We start from the raw sequence: 15,224 nt of genomic DNA on the forward strand, positions 1-15,224 counted from the left end.
GATCCGACGATACACGTCGCCACCATCAATTCCGCCCCCATAGGAGACGCCCGCCGAATGACGTGAGACCCACCGTGACAGTTCTTAAATAGTTACCAATTCAGGTGGGGGGTGGGATCTGGGGGTCCACTTTGTTAAAGTGGGCTTCCAGATTCCGATAAGCCCCCGCACGCAGACCCCCACAACCACCGGGCAAGGATTATGGGGATGAGGCCCTTGTCCCCATCAACATGGGGACATCCTCCCCATGTTGAGGGCATGTGTCCTGGTACGGTTCAGGAGGGGGCGCTTTCTCATCCCCCCTCTTTTTCTGCGGCCTGCCAGGTTGCGTGCTCGGATAAGGGTCTGGTATGGATTTTTGGGGGGAACCCCACGCCATTTTTTTTTTAATTTTGGCGCAGGGTTCCTCTTAAAATCCATACCAGACCTGAATGACTTTTATCTGTATTGCCGGGACCCGACAATTCATTATAGCCGCGAGTAGTTTTAAATTGCTTTTTTCCTTTAGAAATGTCATTTTGTGCAGGGACTGTTCTAAACAGGGAAAAATGTGCCACTTTACAGGCATATTATAGACGCCCCCAGGTACGAAAGTTAAAGGAATATTCCACTTTTATTGTTTCACTTTAAACATTATTAAAATCACTGCTCCTGAAAAAACGTCAGTTTTTAAAACTTTTTTTGCATTGATACATGTCCCCTGGGGCAGGACCCAGGTCCCCAAACACTTTTTTATGACAATAACTTGCATATTAACCTTTGAAATTAGCACTTTTAATTTTTTTCCCATAGACTTTAACAATGTTTGCGTGTTCAAACACATTTCTTTGCCTGTTCGCATGTTCTGTTGCGAACCAAACCGGGGGTGTTTGGCTCATCCCTACATCACTACTGTGAAACATGGTGATGGCGGCATCATGTTGTAGGAATCAGTGGCGGCTGGGGGGGAGCGCAAACAAACAAAAAAAAAACAATTGCAGCCTCACTGTGCCCATCAAACGCAGCTACTGTGCCCATCAATTGCAGCCACTGTGCCCATAAAACGCAGCCACTGTGCCCATAAAACGCAGCCACTGTGCCCATCAAATGCAGCCACTGTGCCATCAATTGTCACCACTGTGCCATGCCATAAATTGTCGCCACTGTGCCATCAATTATCACAGCTGTGCTATGCCATCAAACGCAGCCACTGTGCCATCATTTATTGCCACTGTGCCCATCAATTCTCACCACTTTGCCATGCCATCAAATGCAGCCACTGTGACATCAATTGTCACCACTATGCCCATCAATTGTCAACACTGTGCCCATCAATTGTCACCACTGTGCCATGCCAAACGCAGCCACTGTGCCATCAAACGCAGCCACTGTTCCATGCCATCAAACGCAGTCACTGTGCCATCAATTGATGCCACTGTGAACATTAATTGTCACCACTGTGCCATGCCATCAAACGCAGCCACTGTGCCATCAATTGTCACCACTGTGCCCATCAATTATCACCACTGTGCCATTGCACACACAGCCACTGTGCCATCAAATGCTGCCACTGTGCCATGCCATCAAATGCAGCCACTGTGCCATCAATTTTCGCCACTGTGCCCATCAATTTTCGCCACTGTGCCCATCAATTGTCGCCACTGTGCCCATCAATTGTAGCTACTGTGCCCATCAATTGTAGCCACTGTGCCCTGTAAAATGCCCCCCCCTCCGCCCGGCACTTACCTTTCTGAGGTCTGCTTCCACCATCCCTCAATGTCTTCTCCCGCCCTCAATGACGCTTCAGCCAATCAGGTTACCGGTAACCAAAACCGGTGAACCTGATTGGCTGAGACGCCTTTCAGTGTTAGCCAGGGAACACACACCCCGCGTGTAAACATACAGCCAGAGCTACAATGGAATAGTTTAGACCAAAGCATTTTCATGTGTTAGAATGGCCCTTTTCAACGTCCAGACCTAAGTCCAATTGAGAATCTGTGGCAAGACTTGAAAATTGCTGTTCACAAATGTTCTCCATCCTAGCTTGAGCTATTTTGCAAAGAAGAATGGGTAACAATTTCACTCTCTAGATGTGGAAAGCTGGTAGAGACATACCCAAAAAAACTTGCAGCTGTAATCAGGCCTGCTGATAGTGGGGGACCACCAGCCCTCCTGTAGGGGGCCTGGGCACACAGGGGGCCCAAACATCAGGGGGGATTTGTGCGGTTCGGCAGAGGGGTGGTTACAGAAGGATGCCCTGTGCAGCTCTCTGAAGCAGCTGAAAGCCAGTTTCTCCCCCTCCTGCCAGCTTTCCTGTAACTGATTCTCCTTCCTGTTCTGCCTGCTTCTGATCCCCCATCACTGTGAACATAATTGTATTTTTAATGTAAAAAACAAATACAAAATAATGATTTTAGGTTATCTTAAGTGAAAATATGGTCTTGATTTATTGGGGTGGGGGGGGGGGCTGCCAGGTAGGCTGTATGGGCCCTGTGATTTCTAACAGCAGCCCTGGCTGTAATTGCAAACAGGGTAGCTGCTGACTTAATAATCAGACACTCATCTATCCCACAGTCCAGTGATGCAGGCGTACAAAGCCAGGCTCCTCTCCCCCTCCTCTCCACAGCATCTGCATTCTTACTGCGGGCACCCGGCTGTGAATTTCCATGCTGTGTGCTGTGAGTGACCGGGCAATTTTCTGGGACCTGTGACATGTCCCAGAAGATTGTAGGGAGGGAGGTGGGAAGAGGTGAACTATCGGCACTGTTGAGCCCCGGGAGGAAGTGGGAGCTGGATGCCTCTAAAAAGAGGTTATCCTTTCCCCCCTAAAAAAGTTTTACCTTATTTACTAAGCTCTGGGACAATTGCACTTGCAGACTGCAACCACACTTTGCAAAGTGTCCGGTCTATTTGCCTTAAAGCGGGAGTTCAACCAATTCCTTTTTTTTTTTTTTCCCCTTAGCTTTCTGCTCGTTCGGTCTAGGGGAATCGGCTATTCGTATTAAAATATGATCCGTACTTACCCGTTTTCGAGATGCATCTTCTTCCGTCGCTTCCGGGTATGGGTCTTCGGGAGCGGGCGTTCCTTCTTGATTGACAGTCTTCCGAGAGGCTTCCGACGGTCGCATCCATCGCGTCACTCGTAGCCGAAAGAAGCCGAACGTCGGTGCGGCTCTATACTGCGCCTGCGCACCGATGTTCGGCTTCTTTCGGAAAATCGTGACGCGATGGATGCGACCGTCGGAAGCCTCTCGGAAGACTGTCAATCAAGAAGGAACGCCCATTCCCGCAGCCCATACCCGGAAGTGGCGGAAGAAGATGCATCTCGAAAACGGGTAAGTACGGATCATATTTTAATACAAATAGACGATTCCCCTAGACAAAACGAGCATAAGGGGAAAATGTGTAAGGTATGGGTGAACCTCCGCTTTAAGTAAATCAACCCCAGAGCTTTTTTCTGTTCCTGCTTCCCATTCCAATACCTTGTAATGTCTCCTGTAGCTGCAGTCTCACAGTCACTGGGATGTGACCAACAATTGATCTAATTTTAAGCACTTCATCAAAAACTGGCTAAAATTCGATCAGTGTATGTCCAGCGTTAGTGACATAGGCACCTGCAGGAGGGACATTAACCCAGGAGGTTTAAGAATGCATTTTACATTATAGCATTTCACAAATGGGTGCAAAATCATGCCACGCATATGCGTGATTTTAATGAGCTGCCCAATGCAGCAAAGTAACTCATGCACCTTGATGATCTTTCAGCTTTGTAAGTTTTTCAGACATTTAGTTTTGTCAAACTTGCGCTGCCATTAACATTAAAGGGGTTGTAAAGGTTCGTTTTTTCACCTTATTGCATCCTATGACCATTCTGGCCCTCGGGCACTGCCCGGGGGCCCCATGCCACTATGGGGTCCCACCAGGGTTTCCAGCCTCAGTAAACCCAAAGGACAGTTTGTAAAAATTTGTGTTTTTTTACATCTGTCTCTGAAATGCCCCTTACCGACATCCTTTTGGTCTAAAAAACCGAAGATTATAGCTGCCCGCCTCGCCAGTACTTTTTCTGTGTGTATGTATAATGTGTGTGTATACTGTGTATGCATACTGTATGTGTGTGTGTATACTGTGTGGCCCAATAATCTATTGCCTGGGGGCCACATAATATCCTATTGCCTGGGGGCCCCATAATCTCCTATTGACCGGGGGCCCCATAATCTCCTATTGCCCAGGGGCCCCATAATCTCCTATTGCCCGGGGCCCCATGAGTTGTCAGTCCGCCCCTGATCCTATGCATTAAGGTGAAAAAAAAAACTGGCAATGATGGCCCCCCCAGCCCCCCGTTTTACTTACCTGAGCACGTTCACCTGCTGTGCTCAGCCCTGACGTCCTCTTCTCCACTCAGTCTGGCCATTGATTGGCTAGATTGGATGGATTGACAGCAGCGCAGCCATTGGCTCACGCTATAGCCACCGGCTGTATCACAAGAGCATGCCCACAATAACTAACCCCCATGGGAGAGAGCTCCCATGTAGGGGGTTAGTTCTTGCAGGGAGAAGCCAAGACAGCCGCCAAGGGACCTCAGAAGACCAGGATCTGGGCCACTGTGCTCAAAACAAGCTGCACAGTGGAGGTATTTTTTTTTTCTTAAAGGGAACCTTTAGTGTTCCTTTAAATGTCAGTGCAAGAGCGAAAAAAAAAATTCAAAAATGCTTGTGAAATAACACAATGTTATGCTTATTCACAAAAACGCTATAGTGTGTATGCAGCCGTTAAGACTTTAGGTTTTACTGTTCCTATATATTATTGAAGCAAGGGATGCTTTGTTCAGGCTGTTCAGGCTGAATGCACACAGAAAGAGCATGACTGGATGTCAAGTCACATTGCATTTTAGTCTCACTATCCATGTGTTTACAGATTTTTTTTTAAGCTCTTCAGCAATCCAATTACATACTGGGTTTTAACAATTCAATGCTGGACACTTTTACCCTCTTCCTGCCCAGGCCATTTTTCAGTTTTCAGCGCTGTCACACTTTGAATGACAATTGTGTGGTCTTGCTACACTGTACCCATATGAAATTTGTATCATTTTATTTTTCACACAAATGGAGCTTTCTTTTGGTGGTTTATGCATTGTTGTTTTTTTACTGTTTATGCAAAATAAGCAAAAAATTCCTGAAAATGTGTGGAAAAAAACGTTTTCTTCCTTTTGGTTATACAATTTTAATAATCTTTCTTCATAAATTTAGGCCAAAATGTATTATACTATGTCTCTTTGGTGAAAATAACCCAAATCAATGTATATTATTTAGTCTGTAGGAAAGCTATAGAGTCCACAAACTATGGTATATATCTGATATAACTGACCAATCCTGATGTACTAAATTGATCAATCCTAATGTACTCTCAGTTCTTCAGGCCCTTTTTGGAAAGTGGACAGTCCTGAAAATGTGTGGAAAAAAAAAAGTTTTCTTCCTTTTGGTTATACAATTTTAATAATCTTTCTTCATAAATTTAGGCCAAAATGTATTATGCTATGTCTCTTTGGTGAAAATAACTAGTGTTGCTCACGAATATTCGCATTGCGAATATTCGACTCGAATATAGCATATTCGAGAAATCGCGCTATATTTCGAATTTCGCGGTGAATATTCGCAATTCCGAATATTCGATTTTTTACAATTTTTTTTTTAGAACAGATCACATCCTAGATATCTCCATCGACGTCTAAAAGCATTGCTGGTATGATTAGAGACCCTGGGCCGAGTAGCTGAAGCGTTCATTGAACTTTGCCGAAAAATCGCAATGCGATTATTCGGCAATCACAATATCGCGCGATTATTTTCTTCGCCCCTATCTTCCGCATCAGAGCGATTTTTACAGTTTCATTTTTAAAACAGATCACATCCTAGTGATCTCCATAGACGTCTAAAAGCATTGCTGGTATGATTAGAGACCTTGGGCCGAGTAGCTGAAGCGATCATTTTATATTGCCGAATATTCGCAATGCGAATATTCGGCAATAGGAATATTGCGCGATTATTTTCTCCGCCCTTTTGCATCAGAGCCAATCAGAGTTCTCCTTCCACACTCGTCAGAGGTTAGCAACCAATAGGAACCTGCCTGCACGGACATTATATAAGGTCACTCCCAGCACCATTTCATTGCAGATTCAGAAGCTGGCTAGAGAGTGTGGAGGCTGTTTCTGTGTTCCTGATTGATTGATCTATCATCATCAGCATAGTGCTGCATTGCTATTTAGTGATTCCAGTGCATATATTCCAGTTTATCAACTGCTTTTTTCAAAGCAATAGACCCAAGAGCTTTTTTCAAAGCTACGTTTTGTGCTGTTTTGTGCTGTTTTGTTCATCTTGTGTTATTGTTTGATCTTGCAGCTTCGCTGTTCAGTGATATTTGCTAGTGATTTCAGTGCACATTTTGCTGAGCTTTCTAAAAGAGCTTTTTTCAAAGCTAAGTTTTGTTCATCTTGTGTTACTGTTTGATCTTGCAGCTTCGCTGTTCAGTGATATTTGCTAGTGATTTCAGTGCACATTTTGCTTAGTTTTTCTTAAAGAGCTTTTCTAAAAGCTAAGTTTTGTGTTGTTCAGTTTAGTTAGATTTCTGTGTAGTAAGTGTACACACTGTTAGTGTACATTTATTTCATCTAGCTTAGCTTAGTGTGTGTTTAGTGTCTGTGTTTTGTGTTAAAAAAAAAAAAAACTTTAGTTGGTGTTTGTTTAGTGCTTTTTAAAAAAAAAAAATTGTAGTCCTTGTCTTTGGTGTACTACTTTTATTATAGTTTAGTAGCTGTCTGTGTACGTCTTTGTCTGCGTGCCTGTCTTGTAAAAAAAACACATAAAAACACATTTTCCTCACATTTTCCCCCCCAATAAAGTTTACCCCCCCACACACATCAGCAATCATGAGCGGCATCCGTGGCCGTGGCAGCAGGGGTAGGGGAGTTACTCCCAGTGCTGGGTCGCTGCCAGCACGGGGTACCTCTCGTGCCCCTACTAGTGGTAGAGGATCGGGTGCAAGGGGAGTCCACCTGATCCGGGAGTTCTTCCCATCGGGCAGCCGCCCGATATTGCCATCTCAGGCTGAAGTAGTGGTGGACTACATGGGGCACAGCAGTGCCACTGAGTCGTCGGTCCCGACTCACAGTAGTACCACCATTACACCAGTGCCTGTAGTACCCCCCCCCAGCCCCCAAGAGTCCAGCATCTTACTGTTCGACAGCGACAGTGAGAGGGATCTCTTGGGGGAGGCCATGCATCAGGCAGACCTCCAGCTCTGTCCTGATGGTCAGGACCTTTTTGAAGGGATGGATGAGGAGGATGGGATACCTGCTGGCAGTATCCCAGAGACATCCCTTCAAACTGGTGCTGCTGTTTTGGTGCAGGAAACAGCAGCACCTAGTCAGACCCAGGCGTGGGTGAGGGGACAGCGGAGCCAGGCTAGAGGCTCCATGTCAGTTGGTTCCCTCAGACCAACACATCTCAGCCCTTGGTCTGACATCTCTGGGGGCGAAGAGGGTGACCCATCATGGTTGCCATCTGACGCGTCGGCTCACTGCGTCAGTGACGACGGGGAAGGTAGGCACCCTGGTGAAACGGTGCGCCAGGTCACCACCAGGGAGACCATCGTCAGGGTCTCCACTGGTGATGGCAGCAGGAGGTGTCAGGAGGAGCAGCAGCAGCAGCAGCAGCAGGCAGCTCCACCTGTGCGCACCGAGTCCCAGCAGGTGCAAGTAAGCGTCACCCCATCTGACAGGAGGGCGGTGCTGAAGTCACCTGTCTGGAACTACTTCACCCTGGTGGCAGACAACCCTACCGTGGCCATCTGCCGGATCTGTAAAGTGAGGGTGAAGAGAGGGAAGTGTTTGGCTCGGGTGGGTACCACAGCCCTGAACCAGCACCTGAGGATAAACCACTGGGGGGTGTTTGACGAGATGAAGCGTGGTGGTGGTAGCAGCGCCACCACCACAAGTGAGCAGGGTACAGCAGCCCCTGCCACATCTTCATCTCTTTCCAGCAGGTCATGCCCCCCCGCTCCCTCTAGTAGAGGTACTGGTACCGGCAGCCAGACCTCTACTTCCACAGCACCCTCCGCGTCTGTGTCCAGCACTGCCGTCCGGCGCCAGGCGTCGATTTCAGACGCCTTTCACCGCACCACTCCCTTCCCCCCTGGAGATGTTGGAGCAGGCCCAACCCCAATGGCGTGTCCCCAGTCGCCATTTCTTTGCAAGGACTGGTGTCCCTGCCCTACACCAGCACATTGTGCAGAATGTAACCCTGTCGCTGGATCACACTGTCAGCGACAGGGTTCATCTGACAATGGATGGCTGGACCAGCAGGCATGGGCAGGGGCGCTACATCAGCTTCACGGCCCATTGGGTTTCCCTCCGAGGCGTCGGTGAGGGAACGGCGGCAACCGATCTTGTGGTGCCGCCCCGGGGTGTCCAGGGGAGAACTGCTGGTCTCCCTCAAGCCACTGTCTTCGCAGCTGCTGAGCCTCCCAGCAAGCGCCCCCGTAGCTACTCAAGTGTGGGGCACGTGCGCTGTCAGGCCGTGCTCCAGCTTGTTAGTTTAGGGGACCGGAGACACACTGGAGAAGAAGTGCTGAAAGCACTTCAGGCTCAGGTCCAGAAGTGGCTGACACCCCGAAGGCTCCAGGCAGGTATGGTTGTCTGCGATAACGGCAGCAACCTACTCGCCGCCCTCAGTGCTGGCAGTCTGACCCACGTGCCCTGTCTGGCACATGTCCTCAACCTGGTGGTGCAGAAGTTCCTGCGCACTTATCCCGGGTTGAGTGACATTGTGGCAAAGGCGCGTAGGATTGCCAGCCACTTCAGGCGCTCCCCAACCGCTACCGCGTCCCTGTCCGAGTTGCAGCGGAACTACAGTCTGCCCCTTCACAGGCTGATTGTGGACAGTGTGACGCGGTGGAACTCCACCCTCCACATGCTGAAGAGGTTGTGGGAGCAGCGAAGGGCGGTGAGGGAGTACCTGATGGACCTACGCACTGAGAGGGCTTCACCACAACTCCCTTTCATCGCCTGTGCGGAGTGGGGGCAGATACACCAGGTCTGCCAAGTGTTGTCCTCCTTCGAGCAGGCGACCAAGATGGTCAGCAGTGAGCATGTCGGCCTCAATAACGTGCTGCCAATAGTGTTCATGCTGGAGAGGACACTAGATCGCCTGCTCGAAGCTGGGGAGAGTGCCTTGGTGGAGCAGGAGGAGTCAGCAATGCTCCACCGAGACCAGGGCCAGGACGAGGAGGAGGAGGAGGAGGATGATGAGGAGGAGGAGGTGGTTGCTGGTGTCATCCCGGAGTCAGGGCCTGGTCAGGAGGGAGAGCCGGTGTTGGGGGCACCGATAGTCTGGGGGTTGGGCATCTCTGAGCGTGACCAGCAGCGCCTCAGGGATGAAGAGTCGGACCTCATTGACCTGGGCAGCAGTGAGGAGTCACAGCGGGCTGTGCTCTTCCCCATGGCTGCCCACATGCTGAGATGCCTCAGGAGGGACCCCCGGGTTAAGACCATCAAGGCGAGGGATGATTTCTGGATGGCCACCCTTTTGGATCCCAGGTGCAAGGGGAAACTGGAGCAGTTCATCCCAGCCAGCCGGAGGCAGCGCCGGATGGAGGAACTGCAGGCAGGCATTGTCAGCCGGTTGGAGCAGGCAACTCCCCGGCCTCCAGTTGTCCCCCCTCATCTCACCCAGCAGGTGGCTGCACCCAGCAGCAGCCGAGCAGGGGACCTAATGGATGAGATGAGGATGTTCTTCCAAACCGAGCGACCCAGTACCAGCACCAGCAGCAGCAGCAGTCACCACCAGCGGCTGGCCCACATGGTGGCAGACTACATGGCGTCCGTCGGTGCTTCTGACAGTATGAGCACCGACGACCCCATGGAGTACTGGGTTGCCAGATTGGACACCTGCCGCAAGCTCGCTCAGTATGCGCTGGAGTTATTGTCTTGCCCCCCCTCCAGCGTACTATCTGAGCGGACATTCAGCGCGGCAGGTGGGGTGGTCACGGACAAGAGGACCCGTCTGTCCACAGACTCCGTGGACAGACTCACATTCATAAAGATGAATGAGTCCTGGATCGGCGGTGACTTTCTGGCACCCGTCGTCGGTTCAGGGCGCTGAAGGGTCCCTTGTCATGCATTCCCTGATGGAGCCCCGGACCTGATGTATATACAGTGCTGAATATAACTATTTTAACACCTGAGAAAATCAATGTTAATATTTGGTACAGTAGGCTTTCTTTGCAATTACAGCGGTCAAACCTTTCTTGTAGTTTTACACCAGCTTTGCACGCACTGGAGGAGGGATTTTGGCCCACTCCTCCACACAGATCTTCTCTACATCAGTCAGGTTTCTGGGCTCTCGCTGAGAAACACGGAGTTTGAGCTCCCTCCAAAGATTCTCTATTGGGTTTAGGTCTGGAGACTGGCTAGGCCACGCCAGAACCTTGATATGCTCCTTACAGAGCCACAAAAAGTTATATTATGGTCTCATCTGACCACATGACTTTCTCCCATGACTCCTCTGGATCAGTCAAGACAACTATGTCAAAAGTAATTTCCCACTCTATATACTCCTATTACCACTGCTGTTCATCATGGCACCTCCTGCCCAAGTGATATGACTCTGTATCAACTACTTCTGCTAATACTACTACTGCTGCTGCTGCTCAGTCAAGACACCTATGTCAGCAGTTATTTCATACTCTATATACTCCTATTACCACTGCTGTTCATCATGGCACCTCCTGCCCAAGTGATATGACTCTGTATCAACTACTACTGATAATACTACTACTGCTGCTTCTGCTGCTGCTGCTCAGTCAAGACACCTATGTCAGCAGTTATTTCACACTCTATATACTCTTATTACCACTGCTGTTCATCATGGCACCTCCTGCCCAAGTGATATGACTCTGTATCAACTACTACTGCTAATACTACTACTGCTGCTGCTGCTGCTGCCCAGTCAAGACACCTATGTCAGCAGTTAATTCACACTCTATATACTCCTATTACCACTGCTGTTCATCATGGCACCTCCTGCCCAAGTGATATGACTCTGTATCAACTACTACTGCTAATACTACTACTGCTGCTGCTGCTGCTGCTGCTCAGTCAAGACACCTATGTCAGCAGTTATTTCACACTCTATATACTCTTATTACCACTGCTGTTCATCATGGCACCTCCTGCCCAAGTGATATGACTCTGTATCAACTACTACTGCTAATACTACTACTGCTGCTGCTGCTGCTGCCCAGTCAAGACACCTATGTCAGCAGTTAATTCACACTCTATATACTCCTATTACCACTGCTGTTCATCATGGCACCTCCTGCCCAAGTGATATGACTCTGTATCAACTACTACTGCTAATACTACTACTGCTGCTGCTCAGTCAAGACACCTATGTCAGCAGTTATTTCACACTCTATATACTCCTATTACCACTGCTGTTCATCATGGCACCTCCTGCCCAAGTGATATGACTCTGTATCAACTACTACTGCTAATACTACTATTGCTGCTTCTGCTGCTGCTGCTCAGTCAAGACACCTATGTCAGCAGTTATTTCACACTCTATATACTCTTATTACCACTGCTGTTCATCATGGCACCTCCTGCCCAAGTGATATGACTCTGTATCAACTACTACTGCTAATACTACTACTGCTGCTGCTGCCCAGTCAAGACACCTATGTCAGTAGTTAATTCACACTCTATATACTCCTATTACCACTGCTGTTCATCATGGCACCTCCTGCCCAGGTGATATGACTCTGTATCAACTACTACTGCTAATACTACTACTGCTGCTGCTGCTGCTCAGTCAAGACACCTATGTCAGCAGTTATTTCACACTCTATATACTCTTATTACCACTGCTGTTCATCATGGCACCTCCTGCCCAAGTGATATGACTCTGTATCAACTACTACTGCTAATACTACTACTGCTGCTGCTGCTGCTGCTGCTGCTGCCCAGTCAAGACACCTATGTCAGCAGTTAATTCACACTCTATATACTCCTATTACCACTGCTGTTCATCATGGCACCTCCTGCCCAAGTGATATGACTCTGTATCAACTACTACTGCTAATACTACTACTGCTGCTTCTGCTGCTGCTGCTCAGTCAAGACACCTATGTCAGCAGTTATTTCACACTCTATATACTCTTATTACCACTGCTGTTCATCATGGCACCTCCTGCCCAAGTGATATGACTCTGTATCAACTACTACTGCTAATACTACTACTGCTGCTGCTGCTGCTGCTGCTGCCCAGTCAAGACACCTATGTCAGCAGTTAATTCACACTCTATATACTCCTATTACCACTGCTGTTCATCATGGCACCTCCTGCCCAAGTGATATGACTCTGTATCAACTACTACTGCTAATACTACTACTGCTGCTTCTGCTGCTGCTGCTCAGTCAAGACACCTATGTCAGCAGTTATTTCACACTCTATATACTCTTATTACCACTGCTGTTCATCATGGCACCTCCTGCCCAAGTGATATGACTCTGTATCAACTACTACTGCTAATACTACTACTGCTGCTGCTGCTGCTGCTGCCCAGTCAAGACAAATATGTCAGCAGTTAATTCACACTCTATATACTCCTATTACCACTGCTGTTCATCATGGCACCTCCTGCCCAAGTGATATGACTCTGTATCAACTACTACTGCTAATACTACTACTGATGCTGCTGCTGCTGCTCAGTCAAGACACCTATGTCAGCAGTTATTTCACACTCTATATACTCTTATTACCACTGCTGTTCATCATGGCACCTCCTGCCCAAGTGATATGACTCTGTATCAACTACTACTGCTAATACTACTACTGCTGCTGCTGCTGCTGCCCAGTCAAGACACCTATGTCAGCAGTTAATTCACACTCTATATACTCCTATTACCACTGCTGTTCATCATGGCACCTCCTGCCCAAGTGATATGACTCTGTATCAACTACTACTGCTAATACTACTACTGCTGCTGCTGCTGCTGCTGCTGCCCAGTCAAGACACCTATGTCAGCAGTTAATTCACACTCTATATACTCCTATTACCACTGCTGTTCATCATGGCACCTCCTGCCCAAGTGATATGACTCTGTATCAACTACTACTGCTAATACTACTACTGCTGCTTCTGCTGCTGCTGCTGCTCAGTCAAGACACCTATGTCAGCAGTTATTTCACACTCTATATACTCTTATTACCACTGCTGTTCATCATGGCACCTCCTGCCCAAGTGATATGACTCTGTATCAACTACTACTGCTAATACTACTACTGCTGCTGCTGCTGCTGCTGCTGCCCAGTCAAGACACCTATGTCAGCAGTTAATTCACACTCTATATACTCCTATTACCACTGCTGTTCATCATGGCACCTCCTGCCCAAGTGATATGACTCTGTATCAACTACTACTGCTAATACTACTACTGCTGCTTCTGCTGCTGCTGCTCAGTCAAGACACCTATGTCAGCAGTTATTTCACACTCTATATACTCTTATTACCACTGCTGTTCATCATGGCACCTCCTGCCCAAGTGATATGACTCTGTATCAACTACTACTGCTAATACTACTACTGCTGCTGCTGCTGCTGCCCAGTCAAGACACCTATGTCAGCAGTTAATTCACACTCTATATACTCCTATTACCACTGCTGTTCATCATGGCACCTCCTGCCCAAGTGATATGACTCTGTATCAACTACTACTGCTAATACTACTACTGATGCTGCTGCTGCTGCTCAGTCAAGACACCTATGTCAGCAGTTATTTCACACTCTATATACTCTTATTACCACTGCTGTTCATCATGGCACCTCCTGCCCAAGTGATATGACTCTGTATCAACTACTACTGCTAATACTACTACTGCTGCTGCCCAGTCAAGACACCTATGTCAGCAGTTAATTCACACTCTATATACTCCTATTACCACTGCTGTTCGTCATGGCACCTCCTGCCCAAGTGATATGACTCTGTATCAACTACTACTGCTAATACTACTACTGCTGCTTCTGCTGCTGCTGCTCAGTCAAGACACCTATGTCAGCAGTTATTTCACACTCTATATACTCTTATTACCACTGCTGTTCATCATGGCACCTCCTGCCCAAGTGATATGACTCGGTATCAACTACTACTGCTAATACTACTACTGCTGCTGCTGCTGCTGCTCAGTCAAGACACCTATGTCAGCAGTTATTTCACACTCTATATACTCTTATTACCACTGCTGTTCATCATGGCACCTCCTGCCCAAGTGATATGACTCTGTATCAACTACTACTGCTAATACTACTACTGCTGCTGCTGCTGCTGCCCAGTCAAGACACCTATGTCAGCAGTTAATTCACACTCTATATACTCCTATTACCACTGCTGTTCATCATGGCACCTCCTGCCCAAGTGATATGACTCTGTATCAACTACTACTGCTAATACTACTACTGCTGCTTCTGCTGCTGCTGCTCAGTCAAGACACCTATGTCAGCAGTTATTTCACACTCTATATACTCTTATTACCACTGCTGTTCATCATGGCACCTCCTGCCCAAGTGATATGACTCTGTATCAACTACTACTGCTAATACTACTTCTGCTGCTGCTGCTGCTGCTCAGTCAAGACACCTATGTCAGCAGTTATTTCACACTCTATATACTCCTATTGCCACTGCTGTTCATCATGGCACCTCCTGCCCAAGTGATATGACTCTGTATTGTCAATGTCTACTACTACTACTACTGCTCAATCAAGACACCTATGTCACTAGTTATTTGCCACTCTATACTACTATTACCACTACTGATGCTGCTGCTGCTGTTCATCATGGCACCTCTTGCCCGAGTGATTTGACACTGTATTGTCAATGTCTACTACTACTATTGCAGCTCAGTCAAGACACCTGTGTCCCAATTTTTTGGTACACTATTGACTACTATGGCCACTACTGATGCTGTAAAGTCTTCCCCAAGTGTTTTGATGCTATCTAGTACTATTACCACTACTGCTTGCAAATCCTGCCTGTGTGATACTTAGTGGGAATGCTTTAATAAGCATTCCCAGTATGGATACCCGTAAATGTATTAATCTTAATTATTGTGAATGCTTTAATAAACATTTCCAGTATTGATATCCGTAAATTTAGTATTCTTATTATTCCTTACGTTTTTTGGTTCTGCGTAACTT

Source organism: Rana temporaria, chromosome 2, assembly GCF_905171775.1.
Source record: "Rana temporaria chromosome 2, aRanTem1.1, whole genome shotgun sequence".
Classification (NCBI taxonomy): domain Eukaryota; kingdom Metazoa; phylum Chordata; class Amphibia; order Anura; family Ranidae; genus Rana; species Rana temporaria.